Raw genomic sequence first — 16,247 nt, 5'->3', positions numbered from 1 at the left:
TCTGAGGGGGGAGGGTGGAAGAATGTGTGACATGAGCCCTAGGTAAATAAACTTAGGTACAACTATCCACGGCATGCTTTCCCAAAACATCACTGACATTTTTCACCACTATCCAAGATTGAATTATGTCAAACCACCAACAGCCATTTCTCCTCTTGATGACTTTTATTAGCTAAAATATTTTAAAAAATGAAACAGTATTTTCCAACTTTCTCTTCTATAACTTGGTTCCCATAAATCTATTGAGCACAAAAGAAATGGACTAAATTATATTAGCATCCCTATGCAGCATCATTTTGGATGGGTGGGGTACTCTCATAGGATGGGAATTGTCTTGAATCACACAACTATGCCTTTTCTTTTGTTCTGTCTGGGAATCTGAGAACTGGTGAGCATGGTGTGCTGTGGCAAGGAGCTTTATGTCAGGCCTCAGTAACTTATACCTGTTCCCAGAAACCAAAGTCCCTTCAAACTTGAAACTTTACTGGAAATAAAGACATTTTATTAACAAACATTGTAGGCCAGTAATCTGTTTATTTCACTTTATCTGATGCAAAATATTCATAGCATTACTATCATCTGATAAAGGAAGAAACCATTATATTTTATGATGATATTCAAAATGATGATTACAGGCCAAGTTTTCACACAATCCTCAACTCAGTTGTCTAATTGTGGGTATAATAATGCATGCCCAAAATACTAGGCATATAGTCCTTCACCTAGTTTTGCATGCAAAACCTCTTTTCTGTGCTCACACTGCATCTTCTCCCTTCACACCTTATCCCTGAGTAATCTCATCCACAAACACATTCAGCTACCATCTCTATGCTGAGGACTCACAGATCTCTCTCTCTCTGTCTCCAGACCTGTCTCCTTCTGTCCAAACTAGCAGCTCAGCCTGTTTCTCTGACATCTCCTTTTGTATGTCTAGCTGTCAGAACTCAAGCTCTCCCCGCTACCTCCTTTCTCAATCACTGTGGAGAACATCACCATCCTCTCTGTCACTCAGGTCTATAATCGGGAAGTCATCTTCAACTCCCTTTCAGGCTATGTATAAATCCTGCCAATTCTTTCTGCGTAATATCTTCAAGATCAGACCTTTCCTATACATCCATACAGCTAAAATCCTCATCCAGATGCTCATCAACTCAGCTACTGCAACAGCCTTCTCTCTGACAAATTCCATCTTGCCCTGCTCAGATCCTTTCAGAATGCTGCTACAAAGATCATTTTCCTGGCCTGCTGCTTTGACCATGTCCTCTTTTTGCATCCTTTCACTGGCTCCCTCGTCTCAGTCACAACAAATGTAAGTTACTCGTCTTTGTTTTCAAGGGCCTTCACAGCCAATCCCACACTAACTTTTATCTTTCATTCCCTGCCTAGACATAAACTCCCCTCTCTACTAGGCCAGTGATGTCAGTCCCATCACCCACTAGTTAAATTTTCAAACAAGCTTTGTGCTTTCCTGTACACTGTCCTTCATGTTTGGGAGAAGTTTCCTGTAAACATCTGCAAAGCTTCTCATTATCCCCCTTCAGAACTTCCTCAGAACTCTTTCACCATGATGACAATGGTTAGACCACTGGTCCAGTGATACCGCTACCTATCATGCTGACCAGTAGTGTTTCATTGTTTTCTTGTGCTCTCCATGTATGTCTGTATCCATCGGTTTCTTGTCTTACACTTAGTTTGTTCTTTGGTCACCTTTTTGTTGTGTGTATGTATGCACCCAGCACAATGGAGTCCCAGTCCATGAGTAAGAATCCTAGGCATTACAATAATAATCTGTGCATGCAAAAAAGTATAATTACATGTCTAAGTATTCAGCTTACTGCAAATATGCAAATCAGAGGTTACATGCAAAAGAACTGGGTGCAGAAAAATATTGCACGTGCAAAATTGCATATGTAACCCACACACCTCCTGGGTGTGGTGTTCTGTCCCATCTAGTGGCACCCAGACCACTTAGAGAGAGATTAATGAGTTTGATCTAAAGCCTTAGCTAAGAACTATATAGGGTTTAGTTCACGTGGTAGAAGCTCATGCACTAAGCTTCAGAAATCCCAGGTTTGATCCTGTCTGGGGTTGGTTGGTGTTACACGCACACAATTTTAGAGGCCACTACAAAAATAAATAGTGCTTGGATGTTTAAAGTGAATCATCATAGATGTTCTTTGTCTGAGGAGTGGGTAGCAATTTCTGAATGTATATTTTCTGCTCCAGTTAATTTTGAACTTTTAAACAAAAATGTTGATTTATAGCAAGAAAAAAAGTATTTCAACACCAAATTGAGAATGTGGCAGTCTGATGTTTGCTGTATAAGTAGAGTATTTTTTAGTCCTATATGTATGTATGCAGAATATATTAAGAATAAAAAGCAAATCTCAAAACAACGGCATAAAGCTCTGCCTTGGGTTTTTTCCCCCCATAGTTACTAGTCTTGTACAAATTAAAAGCACATTAGCCTTTCTGAAAATAAATCAGACTGCAGTTCAACCTTTTCTCTTTGGAGCCTTAGTTTGCAGATAGCCATGGCATTCCACTGGCTAAGCCACTTGAGTGAATTTCCTGATTTTGCTTGGTTGCTTAATTTCCTGTTGGGCTCACATTTTGCCTAATTCAAGACAAAAAGACCCCTCTTAATGGGATGAATGATTGAAACTGCAGAGCTGGACATAGTAATTTGATTTCAGTTCAGACTTCAGTATGTGCCTCTCTGAATAGAGCTAGAGTTTCAGAGAAGTACATATAAGTGACTCCAAACATTGCCTTAATTCAGCATTTTCCCCTTATTAAGGTACAATCCTGTTTATCCAGATATCTGCAATTTGAACACATTTTCACTTTTCTAGACTCAGATTTTAATTTGTGCTAAAGACCAGTGTCTTCCATTCCATAGCAATGAGCCATAAGTCTTTAAAAACTGGTTGTCATGGATCAGGCCCAGTCACTCCTGCACACCCCCAGGCTCAGGGCTGCACAGAATAGTGGCCAGAGTCAATCACTGTCAGGATGGGCCACCACCTCAGGGTGGGCAGCAGGCAGGATGGGGGACCCAGGCCCTCCCTTTCTACAGGGTCCCAACCAAGGGCCCTGACAGTGGGAGGGTTGCCTGCCACTAGCTTGGCAGGATCCAGCCAAAACACGCCAAATTAGCCTCTAATTGTCCAACCAACTCCCCACAAAGACTCCCTGGGTTACTTCCTACCTACTTCTCAGCATCTCATGGCTTCCTACTTCCCCCAGTTCCTGCTCCCTCAGACACATCCAGAGCCTGAGGGTTGCTGTCAGCTGGCTGGCTTCAACATCATGACATGCCCACAGCCCTTCAGCAGGGACCAGGCACACACCTCCTTCCCCTACAACAATTAACCCAGACCAAGCCAGGCTGCTCCCTCTTATACTGGTGTTGCACTTCAAGCATGCCCAGTAGAACCAGCGGGGCGTGGCTTCCTAAGCCCACAGTGAGGAGTTAACTCCCGCAGTCCCAGTGCAGGGCATGCATGCCCCGTCACACTGGCAAATAAGAAAATAAGGAACTGGAAGCTTTTAGTGAGTAATATATGTGGAATATTAACACATACTGCTAGAATGCCTTTGGACTAAAGCAGCATTATTTGCATCATTATTGCAGTCTTTAGCCTCTCATTCAACTGTTCAACACATGGAAGTATGACTATGGTAAAGTATTATTTTGTCTAAAACAAATATAGAGGGAAGAGTTATGGGCATATACAATTCACATAACATCTATTCTGATTGTTCTACATCTCTTAGGTTTCTGTATTGCGCCTATCACCATGATATTTATGTGCTGCACAAATGTATTAAACTATAAAAGCCTGGAACAAAACTGTGTTTTTCTCTGCGTTCCTCCCCAGCAGAAGAGCATGACTTTGTCTGCATCGGGCTTTTTGCAGATCAGTTCAGGGAAGACTACCAAAAAGGATGTATTTTACACCTTGATCTGAATACCATCAACATGGGGCTCGGTCTGATCTTTTCTGGCAAGCAGTTCCACAGCTGGAGGCCTGCTGCTGAGAATGCTCTGTTCCCAGAGCCCAAGTGTCAGAACCTGGATCTATCCAGCTGCATCATCTTTATGGAGCACAGTTGTTCGGGGGGATCATGGAGGCTAAGGTGGTCTTTTAGGACCAGTACTTTGAACTCTGCATTGATGCTGTATATGGAGGCCAGGGTTAAGGCCACTCTGAAAACTAAGCATATTCAGACTGAGCTTAATGCTTGTGCAAGTTAATGAAAATGCTGTGTCTTCTTCCTGACAAAGCTGAACGTGCTTATTAAGCATTATGCTTGTGTAATGCCTTTTCTTTGTCTGTCTCCGAGCTCTTGTAAGCTCCTTGGAGCAGGTACTGTCTTTAGAGGTATGTCCCAGTCATGGTTGAGAATATTGTTAGTGCTTAAATAAAGTTAGTTTTTAAAGGAACTAAGATCAAGGACTAAGTCCTTGGAGTCAATGAAAGAAGACTCAGACCCAAGTATATCACTTGGGAAGTGAATAGAAGGCTCTCTATTTGGGAGGACTATATTCTACCCTTGAAGAAGGATGGACTCTACCAAATAAGTCGTTTCCATCTCAAACTGCTGTAACCCACACACTTCGCTCCTCTAGTGGCACTGAGACCACTTAGAGATTAATGAGTCTGCTCTACAGCCTTAGCTAAGGCCCAGTTAGCTTTTAGCTCATGCAGTAGAGGCTCATGCACTAAGCTCCAGAGGCCCCAGGTTTGATCCTGCCCACTGACAACCAGAGTCTGCAGGGTTGCACTACTATAGGACAGACCCTGTGAACTTTATGTTGACAAACGTAACATTTAAAATTACCTATATAGGACCAAATGAATATCTGGTGTAACTCCATGTGGCCTATGTTGTTTTTGAACTCATATGCCCTTCTAAGGCCATGTCTACACTAGCAAGCTTACAGTGGCACAGCTGTACTGATGCAGCTGCACTGATGTAAGATCGCTCGTGTAGCCATGCTATGCCGACGGGAGAAAGGTCTCCCGTCGACGTAATAAAACCACCTAAATGAGCGGTAGTAGCTATGTTGGTGGGAGAAGCTCTCCCACCGACATAGCGCTGTATACACTACCATTCTTTTCTGGTGAAACTTATGTCGTTCAGGGGTGTGTGTTTTTCACACCCCTGAGCGAAATAAGTTTTGCTGACATAAATGGTAATGTAGACATGGCTAAGTCTTGAAAAATCTGCTTCCCACAACAAGGGCTGTCACATTGATTTTAGTACTCTGCTAAGCAGCCCTACAGTAATAATCCCAAGGCACTGGCTTCCTTCATGAGCAAGGACACTCATGTGTATGTGAATGTTATACTATCCTGTCTGGTCTTGTAAGCAGGAAGAGGGCAGAGCAGTATAGAGAACAGGATTCTCATTTAGTTCAAAACCCCAGCTTGCTCAGAAAAGTGAAGCACGCAGAGGGAGTATCAATCAGGCACAAAAGCCCCATAAAACTATAATGAACTGGGTACATCTGAATTTTGGCCTTGAATTTCATTCTGTACAACTGTATATTTTTAAAGGTATTTATTGTAAATAGGACAAATAATATGTAACTAATTTGGGCCATTTATATAGACATTTTAAACTAGTTAATAGCAGATCTTCATTCGCAGGTGGCTTAAATTAAACCTTTTGCATTCAACATAACTGTAGGGGGATTACAGAAGATGTGGACACTGTTAACGCCAAACGTTGCACATACACGGACTGAGACCTGCAAATGATAGTTACTTTGTGATCCCACATGGAGCACTACAGAGGCAGCAATGGATCAGACTCTTTCCCCTTATCGCTTTGTGTAGATTTGCTTCTTTGTGTTTTGTTTTAATGATAAGGGAACTTGGATCCTCTGAAAGGCCTTAGATTTCTTTTGTATGCATTTGTCAGGGCCAGCGAGAAGCTGAACTGCTGTGCTAATGGTCCCCTGCTTGTCTACACCACCACTTACGTTGGTATGACTTATGTCGCTCAGGGATGTGAATAAGCCACCCCCAAGCGATGTAAGTGACACCAACCTAAGCATCGGTGTGGACAGTGCTATGCTGGCTAGAGAGCTTGTCCTGCGGACATAGCTACTGCCTCTCGCGGAGGTGGATTTATGATACCAATGGTAGAGCTCACTCCCGTCGGCATAGAACGTCTTCACCATATGCGCTATAGTGACGCAGCTGCCTCAGTGCAGCAGCGCCGTTGTAGCGCTTCTCTTGTAGACTAACCCTAAAACGACAGAGGTTCAGACAGCTGTTGAGAGGTTTACTCAGGACAAGAGCTGTGACCACTGTTGCTTGCCACCAGTATTCTGAGGGAGTGCTCGACCCCTGCTCGGCCTCCACTGCACCTCTTCCCCACGGCCCTACCCCCATCCCACCTCTTCCCACCCCATTGCATCCCCTTCCCTGAGCGCACCCCACCCTCACTCACTCCCCTCCCCGTCCCAGCGCCTCCTGCCCGCCACTGAATAGCTGATCTGTGGGAGGTGCTGGGAGGGAGGGGAAGGAGCTGATTGGTGGGGCCCGCTAGCAGGCAGGAGGCGTTGGGTGGGAGGGGGAGGAGCTGACTGGCGGGGCCCACCAGTGGTGCACCCACAGATTTGGCACCTGTGCTTTTCAGATTAACAGTAGTGTTCTGACTGATCTGGTCTCTGGTTACAGCTAACAGCACATTCTCAACCCGCCGTGTGAGATTCTACTGACCGGCCCGAGGAAAGTGGAATATCATTTTTCCATCCCCTGATTGTCATCATGATAAAGGGTGGCCAAGTCGTTTTTGTGCCTGAGCTGGTAAGTTTTCAAGGCTGCTCTCACACCCAGTGTCAGGTAGTTAAAACTATGTGGGCAACAAACAACTTAATCCACTGTTCTCGTCCACTCCAACGTCCACAGGGACTTGTCCTAATAAAACCATGAGGATTGAGTATCTGATTGTACACATGTGGGGGCTGTGCTCATCGCCAGCCTGCAGCGACTGTCACGAATAATTAAGGGAAGGCTCAGAAACCACCCACATCTGTCCCAATTTTTTTTTGTTTGGTATGCAAGCAAAAGGTCAGCTGTTGTGCAATGCTTTAAGCCCAGACGTGCCACTCAGAAGATCCCGCTGTGACGCTCCATGGTTGCACAGACACCATGGTACTCACCTAACCGTGTGGCACAGGGAACAGAACTCGACTGTCTGCTGTAGTAAACACAGGCCCCCTACTGGATGGGCAGCTTCAGTAGTTAATCTTGTAGAGGGAACATGAAAAGACAGGTGAGCAGGTCTGTCATTTCATGTAGTAGGGAGCAGTGGTTCCCAGCCACCCCGCCCAGGACAGTATACTAGGGGCCAAAATGTTTAAATATGGCTACCTAAAATTAGGCACGTACCTCCCTATTTATGCCCCTAAATTAAAGTGGTCTGGTCTTCAAAGGTGCTGAGCTCCCACAATGCCAAATATGAGACGTGGGTGCTGAGCACCTTTGAAAATCAGAGCTTTTGTGTTTAGGTGCCTAGAGCCTTGCTCCTGTCATTGGACCCACATGAATGGACTTCTTGCCTTCACATGCAGCCCCATTAACCACTGGTCTTCCTGGGTGGATCTGATTACAGATCAGAGCCTACATATGGCCATGGACATTAACTCCAGGTGCTCCCCAAGTTTGGAAATGTTGGTCATAGTTCTCTGCCAGGTTCATTTGCACGAAGGTGCAGTACTTTGGCATGGGCATTTGACTGCTGGATTGCTTATCTGGCACTGACGTGTGGAAAGTTTGAAGAATGCTATAATCCACTGCCTCTTTTTTCAGGAGCTAGCCAGAAGGCCTTTAGTTTCTTCTAGCCTTCCATTTTTTAGGCACCGTGCGATACCATTACCACCAGGGCGTTTCATGGGAAAGTTTGCTTTTTATTGGTTACATGTTGCAACCTGCACATGTTTGTCTGCATCTAGAACAACCATCCTTTCAAAACGACAGATGTGAAAAGTAGCATGCTGTGAAAATATGCAGCTCTAGAAGTTATAATGAAAATCTCTCAGGAGCCAGTCAAACAAACTTAGGGCCAAATGTCCGCACCCCCCACCACTTGGCTTGCCAAGCCCCCTCCCTATCTTAATTCAAACCCCTGCCAATGACTCACCTTTTCCACCTCCATCCTTGTGGGCATTGTGGTAACATTTTAAAAGCCAAAACACCCGTTTTCTCTCTCCTGGTGGTTCCTGAGCATCTATGATTTGTCTTTTAAGACTGTAAGCTCTTGGGGCAGGAACTCGTTTCGTGTTTTGTACAGGGCCAAGCATGTTTTGTACAGGGCCAAGTGCATAGTGATAAAATAAAATCATAACTCCTGGTCCCACTGGAGCCAGTACTGAACTCCTGTCAGTTTCAGTAAGGCCAACATTTGGTCTTTAGCAAATAATAGCAATGGCACTAATTACTGGCTCATTGTGGGTGTTCCTTTGATTTGAATCTGCTGGTTTCATTGTCATTCCTGTATCCTCAGGTCTTCCACCCAAAGGGAAAAGGAGCTAAGGTTTTAAGAGAAAGTTTTGAAACTCTCTGTTTATTCTGTGATGGCACCCGCTGACTAACAGATATTAAAAGTTAATATATCCAAAGGACGTTCACAGGGCAGTACAGTCAGCTCTACTGATATTTATATTAGTATAATTATTAAACATATTTCACTCGGATTCTAATTTAGAGTCTCCGGGTTTGTCACATAAATTAGATATGTCCGAAGTGAGCACTGCGTGACTATAAGAGGTGTAGCATGCGTTAATTCCGTGAACATAGTGTCATAACTATAAAATGAAAATATGATGAGGAAGTTCATAGAAACTTAGGGCTGAAAGGGACCTCAAGAGTCAAGTCCTGCTCCCTGCAGTGAGACAGGATCAAGTAAGCCTAGACCATCCCTGACAGATATTTGTTCAACCTGTTCTGAAAACGGGGATTTACACAACCTCCCTTGGGAGTCTATTCCAGAGCTTAGCTACTCTTAGAGTTAGAAAGTTTTTCCTAATATCTAACCTAAATCTCCGTATGTGCAGATTAAGCCCATTACTTCTTGTCCTGCCTGCAGTGGACATGGAGAACAATTGATCACCATCCTCTTTATAACAACCCTTAACATATTTGAAGACTGTTATCAGGGCCCTCCTCAGTTTTCTTTTCTCACAACTAAACATGTCCAGTTTAGGTCACATTTTCTAAACCTTTTATCATTTTTCTTGCTTTCCTCTAGACTCTCTCCAATTTATCCACATCTTTCCTAAAGTGTGGCACCCAGAACTGGACACAGTACTCTAGCTGGAGGCTTCCCCGGTGCCGAGTGGGACAGTTACCTCATGTGTCTTACATACGACATTCATGTTAATACAGCTCAGCATATTAGCCTTTTGCGCAACTGCATCACATGGTTGACTGATGTTCCATTTGTGATCCACTATAACCTCCAGGGCCTTTTCAGCAGTATTGCCATCTAGCTAGATATTCCCCATTTCACAGTTGTGCATTTGACTTTCCCTTCTTAATGAAGCACTTTGCCTTGTTTTTATTGAATTTAATTTAGCTGATTTCAAACCAATTCTCTAATTTGTCTAGGTCATTTTGAATTTCTAATCTGTCTTCTGAAGTGATTGCCACCCCTCTCAGTTTGGTGTCCTCCTCAAATTTTATACGCATAAAGTTATTTAAAAGGTCTTGGTGTTTAAAATATTAAAATGTATAGTCTGCAAAGTGTTGTGTCCCCTTGAACAAAGTGTAGGCTGTTGATCCAGATTTTAAATGTTCATATACAAGTACTATGCTGCCCATTAATTTAGAAGAAAATCTTAAGAAATGGCTTAACTTGCACACTGAAGCCCTGATTTTGTGCCCATTGACTTCAAAGGTGAAGTATCAGGCCCTGAATTAGAGGGCGCATATAGTAAGATTAAGCCCAGACCAGAACACTGGCTCCAAATCTTTCACCTCACAAAGTCTGGGAAAGTTTAGACCTAGATCTGGTCAGGAACATTGTGCCTCTGACCTGATCCTGTAATGTGGCATATATGGTACATGAGATAAATTGCCCTGAACACCTGCGCCAATCTTTGCCACTTAAGATCAGTTGAAGCATGCAGGGACATAGATCAGCACCTCAGTGAATAAGTGGTCAGTCAGGTCTTTATCGACACCTGGAGTGAATTGTGATGGCGGTGATAGGAATTCCAGATTGGAATTGGACATTCAGGGCTAAGTTTTCAAAGGGCCTCTACCTTTGCACAGGCAGTCTGACACACATCAGCACTTATGTACATTCTTGAACTGTGTGCAGATAGCTAGAATAAGGCCTATGCACCACTTAAAACTCATTGGCACCTTAAATGGTGCCCACTTCTTGCACCAACTCTCTGCGCAGGATGGAATGATGAAATATGCACATCTAAGCAGGATTTGTGTGTACAGCTCGGTTAGATATCCCTCTGTCCACTTTGTGTACACAGATCATCACTACTCATGCAAATTCTCAGTTGCATGCTCAGGGTTGTTGGTAGTGGTTTTTTGTTTGTTTGTTTTGTGGGGGGTGGAAAGGACCAGTAGTCCTCCAGTCCCTTGAAATTTCCCCCATTTTCCATGATTGGTTAAAAAAAATAACATTGGCATTCACAGTGCACCTGAGCTAGTTCCCTTAAGACTCATTAGGTATAAATTATCCAGGGCTGTTGATTTGAAAATGTCTAGTTTTAGCAGAAGCTGCCCTACATCCTCCTTTGTTATAGATGATAATCCTTCTGCTGCATCCACATCATCATATGGGATGAATACATCCCCCTACTTCATTCCAAATATAGAACAGAAACATCTATTGAACATTTCTGCCTTTTCTACATCACTATTTATAGTTTTACCCTCTGCAGCTAACAATGAACCTATATCTGACCTAGGTCTCTGTTGGTTTGTTCCTAATATATATATTTTTAAATGCCTTGATGTCTTTCAGCCTATAGGCCATTGATATTTCATAGCTTTCTTTATTTTCCCTTATCAGTCACCTATATTTTTTAACTTGTAACTTATATTCATTGCCATTTTCTTCCCCTCTACCCATTTATATTCATTTTAAATTTTTGATCACTGCTTCCACATCTCATTTTAACCTGGATGGTCCAGCATACCCTTTCTTTGTGCCTGTGGAATTGTGGCTTTTGGGGCATCCCATAGGATAATCTATGTAGAATTAAAGATATAGCACTAAGTCATTGTCATTTAGGCTTTAAGGACCTGCCTTGCCTTGTTTTTCTTCTTCTTCCTTTGCAAAACATACTAAGCAAGTAATTTCTTAGGGCCAGATTTTCAGAAGTGCTGAGCAGCCCCAATTCCAGGTTAAGTCCCTGGGAGCTGGAGGTGCTCAGCACCTCTGAAAAACAAGCCCGCGTCTTTTATTTATTTATTTATTTATTTATTTGGTAATAAACTGACTACAGGAAAAATATTATGGAAACTTTAGAGCACCTGAGTCACAGGAATTTTCCTGTATGTTTGGATCACGATCATGTTGCATTAAGAAACAAGAACATTGCACAGGACGAACACAGCCTAAAGCCATGATGTTTTGGATCAGTGTGTTGTTTTAACAGCCTACGTTACAAACATGAGAAACGGTAAAGAGTCTGCATGAGAGAAGCGAAGAACTAAAAGTACTTTCTGTCTGGTGAAAAGTGTGCATTCAAAATAATATGCCTGTTTACCGACAAGCACACTGCAGGGTCTGTTACAATACCAATCCAGAAGGAAAACCAGAGACATTTGAGTGGGAAATGAGTTTTATTCTTAGACAAGAGGCCCTGCACAAGGCTTGTGACCTAATGAAGTCCCACTCAAGAAAGGAAATCCTGACCTCATTGAAGTCAATGGTATTTTTGCCATTGACTTCACTGGAGGCAGGATTTCACATCAAGGGCTTAAGTGGGACTTAAATGGTGCATAGACGTGACCTAGGGCCCTCTTGTTGCCAACTGGCAGAGGACCCAGGATGCATATGGATTACAGGGATCCTCTGGGTCTGGTATCTGTATTCTAGTTTACCAAAGCACATCATTTAACGTCTCTACTGAAAGCCAGTGTCGCAGTGGTCATCATAATCATTGTGCTATGTATGTATGGATAATATATAATGTGACAGGGTCGGGCCAGATGGCTACAGGAGAGTAATAGAAGGCAGATATATTAGCCCCAGGCTAAGTAGGTCCCTTTTCCCTGGGTAAGATAACAGGGAAGGTTTTTTTTTTTTTGGTTTTTTTTTAGTGAAGGCACCTGGCCAGGTTTATTGTCAATGAGGCACGGTCCTAGTATCCTGCAGACTCTCCAGGACCACTAACACATGTATGCCCGTTACAAAGGACCAGCTCGGTGAATGGCGGGACTTTCCGCTCCCCACAAGGCCAGACAAAGACATTCCCTCTGAGATACATCTTTATACCCCAGTACAAACAAGTTATGTATTACCTCTGTGATATAGTTAGGTGCCACACTCTGATGTGAGTTACTGCCCCCTCTGACGTAGCTAACCACAACCCATTACCTTGTACCTGTTGGTTTGATTAAAACATCTCTGTCCATCATGCTGTCATCCTGACCTTATTTTTAAAATGGATCAGCATGTTCCTGTTATCTTTTGGGGAAAGTGTTGTGTGACAGGGTCGGGCCAGATGGCTATAGGAGAGTAATAGAAGGCAGATATATTAGCCCCAGGCTAAGTAGGTCCCTTTTCCCTGGGTAAGATAACAGGGAAGGTTCCAGAACAATCAGGAACCTTCTGGAGACAATTAAGACAGGCTGATTAGAACACCTGCAGCCAATCAAGAAGCTGCTAGAATCAATTAAGGCAGGCTAATCAGGGCACCTGGATTTTAAAAAGGAGCTCACTTCAGTTTGTGGTGTGCGTGTGAGGAGCTGGGAGCAAGAGGCACTAGGAGCTGAGAGTGAGAACGCAGACTGTTGGAAGACTGAGGTGTACAAGCATTATCAGACACCAGGAGGAAGGTCCTATGGTGAGGATAAAGAAGGTGTTGGGAGGAGGCCATGGGGAAGTAGCCCAGGGAGTTGCAGCTGTTGCACAGCTGTTCCAGGAACCACTCTAGACAGCTGCATTCCACAGGGCCCTGGGCTGGAACCCAGAATACAGGGCAGGCCCGGGTTCCCCCCAAATCCTCCCAACTCCTGGTCAGACACAGGAGGAGTTGACCTGGACTGTAAATTCAGAAAAACGGCCAAGCTGAGGGCTGCCATGAAGCTCCAAGATGAGCAAATCCACCAACAATTGCAAGACCCACCAAGGTAGAGCAGGAACTTTGTCACAATAAGGAATTATGTATATATAGTAAAAATGATGTTCTTAATGTCTGTGACTTGGGGCTGGTCACCAAAAGGTGAGAAACAGGTTTCTTTCAGGCAAGAGATGTTTATCAGTCTGTCTCCATGTACATAGAGAATTGTATACTTCACAGTGAACTCCCATTTAGTCTAAGCAAAATGCTACCCAAGTGATTGCAAAGTCTCCAGGGAAGGCTATTGACAGGAAAACCAAGCAGCGGGGCTGAAAGTGAAGACAATGGATTTTGGGGGACTATAATTGTGGGTACTGAGATTCAATCTGCAGCTTTCATCTAGGAAGTAAGCTGAGTGTGGGCTTGCTTCATGAATGGACGATATCACAGCCAGGCCTGGCTGTAATATGCTGGAAAGATTTTGGGGGAGCTTTTGCTTTGTATGACATGACAATATCTTGATGGTTAAGTTTAGGCTCTACTATGCGTGTTACGATTTTGTTTTATATGTTACCCTTTGTTTCCAATATTTCTGCTTGCTATCACTTGAATCTCTGTTCTTTGTTAAATAAACTTATACTTGGTGTAACTGTGCCTTTGGGACCAGAGGATCTGGGAATCTCAGAGTCTCCAGTGATCAGGGACTGGGCATGCTAGGGAGACATTCGGAGGACTGGGAGGATGGGCTGCACCTCTGGCTGACCTGCACAGAGAGAGCAAAACCTGAAGAGGCCTAGAGGATAATGCTTGTGTTGCCAGAGGTTGGTGGAGTTGGGGACCTGACCCATAGCAGGCACAACCATGGCTCCCTCACACTCAGGGCAGGTGGTAGCAAAGTGCCTCACAATCCTGGGTATCCCCAGGAAGCATCCCGAGAAGGCTTGGACAGATCCTGTGCCCAGGGGTGAGTAGAAGTACCTGAAATGATGGGGAACCCACTGGAAGAGACAGAGCCTTGCTCATTCAGGCAATGAGAGCATCTGGATTAGAACATGAAAATAAACAAAGAGACTAAAGTAAATAACTTGTACTGGAAAAATCATCCAGAATGAAATTAACATATTAGTCACACATAAAAATCCACTTATTGCACCTCTCTTGTAACGAAATGGCAGAAAATGGCATTGGTACCTTTCATCACGGCAGCCATGTGAGGATGGGTATTAATCTACATCCTGCTAATGACTCATGGTCAACATTATTCTGTACTTCAGTGGGAGCTGTGCACACAGAGCTGATGGTGTGATTTTACCTTTCAGATTTAATGAAGTAAAGAAACTTCAAAGAAAGTTAAGCTGTAAAATGCGAGAAGGAATAAAGCTTCAGATGCCCTCTGAAGGGAGCGACAGCTCAGGCTGAGAGCACAGCAGCAATAGAAGCTACAAGGATCCCTCAAAAGCTAGCGACACTCAGATTCTGATGAGTAATTTCTGATGGGCTATTAGACTGAAGACAAAGTTGACTACTGGCATGCATGGATGGAGGAAACCTTGAAGACCTCACAGCTGATTCTCCAGTGAGTTAGTAATGATTCGAGACAAATGTGAAATGAAGGGGATGACACATTATGAAGTACTCGGAAGCTTTGAAAATCCAGATCCTCTATCCTCAGGTTTTATAAGGAAAAAAGATTAATGAAATTGTACAGAAGTTCTGTTGCATTAAATAAGGAGAATTCATTGAAGGGAAATAGACCATTGATAAATGAGTTGCTTGAGTGTTATCAGGCTGTTTTTTCATTTGGAATATTTAGCTCATGAGTAGGGCTGGTACAGAAAGATAAAAGAACTATCCATTGTACCTGGCCAATTCCCTCAGTGGGAAATTGAATCACTATGTAAGTTTGATGAGGGCTTAATTTAAGCACAAAAATATGGGGAGAAGAGGGTGGGAGTGTTGTGAGGACCTACTGAAAGGCAATCAAGCAAAAAAGAAAAGCTATCCTACTAGAAAAGAGTTCTTGGGTTTTAGCATGGGGATTGTTACTAGAATGGAGAGAATGTAAGAATGGCATACTGGGTCAGATCAATGGTCCATCTAGCCCAGTGTCCTGTCTTTTGACAGTGGCTGGTACCAGATGCTTCAGAGGAAATGAACAGAACAGAGCAATTATCAAGTGATCCATTTTGAGTTGTCTTGTCCCAGCTTCTGGCAGTCAGAGATTTAAGGACATCCAGAGCATGGGGTTGCATCCTTGACCATCTTAGCTATTAGCCATTGATGGGCCTATCCTCCATGACCTTATCTAATTCTTTTTTAATCCAGTTACACTTTTGGCCTTCACAACATCCTCTGGCAACAAGTTCCACAGGTTGACTGCGTGTTGTATGAAGTACTTCCTTATGTTTGTTTTAAACTTGCTGCCTATTAATTTCATTGGGTGACTCCTGGTTCTTGCGTTATATGAAGGCGTAAATAACACTTCCTTATTCACTTTCTTCACGCCATTCATGATTTTATAGATCTCTCTACCATATCACCTTCTTAGTAGCCGCTTTTCTAAACTGAACAGTCCCAGTCTATTTAATCTCTTCTCATACCGAAACTATTCCATATCCCTGATCATTTTTGTTGCCCTTCTCTGTACTTTTTTCAATTCTTATATATCTTTTTTTGAGATGCAGGAACAAGAACTGAACATAGCATTCAATATGTGGATGTACCATAGATTTATATAGTGGCATTATGGTATTTACTATTTTATCTATCCCTTTCCTAATGATTCCTAACATTGTTAGCTTTTTTGATTTCCACTTCCCATTGAGCAGCTGTTTTCAGAGAACAATCCACAATGACCCAAAGATCTCTTTCCTGAGTGGTAACAGCTAATTTATACCCCATCATTTTGTATTTATAATTGGGATTATGTTTTCCAACATGTGTTACTTTGCATTTATCAACACTAAAATTC

This window comes from Chelonia mydas, chromosome 4 (genome assembly GCF_015237465.2).
Source record: "Chelonia mydas isolate rCheMyd1 chromosome 4, rCheMyd1.pri.v2, whole genome shotgun sequence".
Classification (NCBI taxonomy): domain Eukaryota; kingdom Metazoa; phylum Chordata; order Testudines; family Cheloniidae; genus Chelonia; species Chelonia mydas.
The sequence above is the reverse complement of the archived record's forward strand: the minus strand, read 5'-3'. Positions refer to the sequence as shown.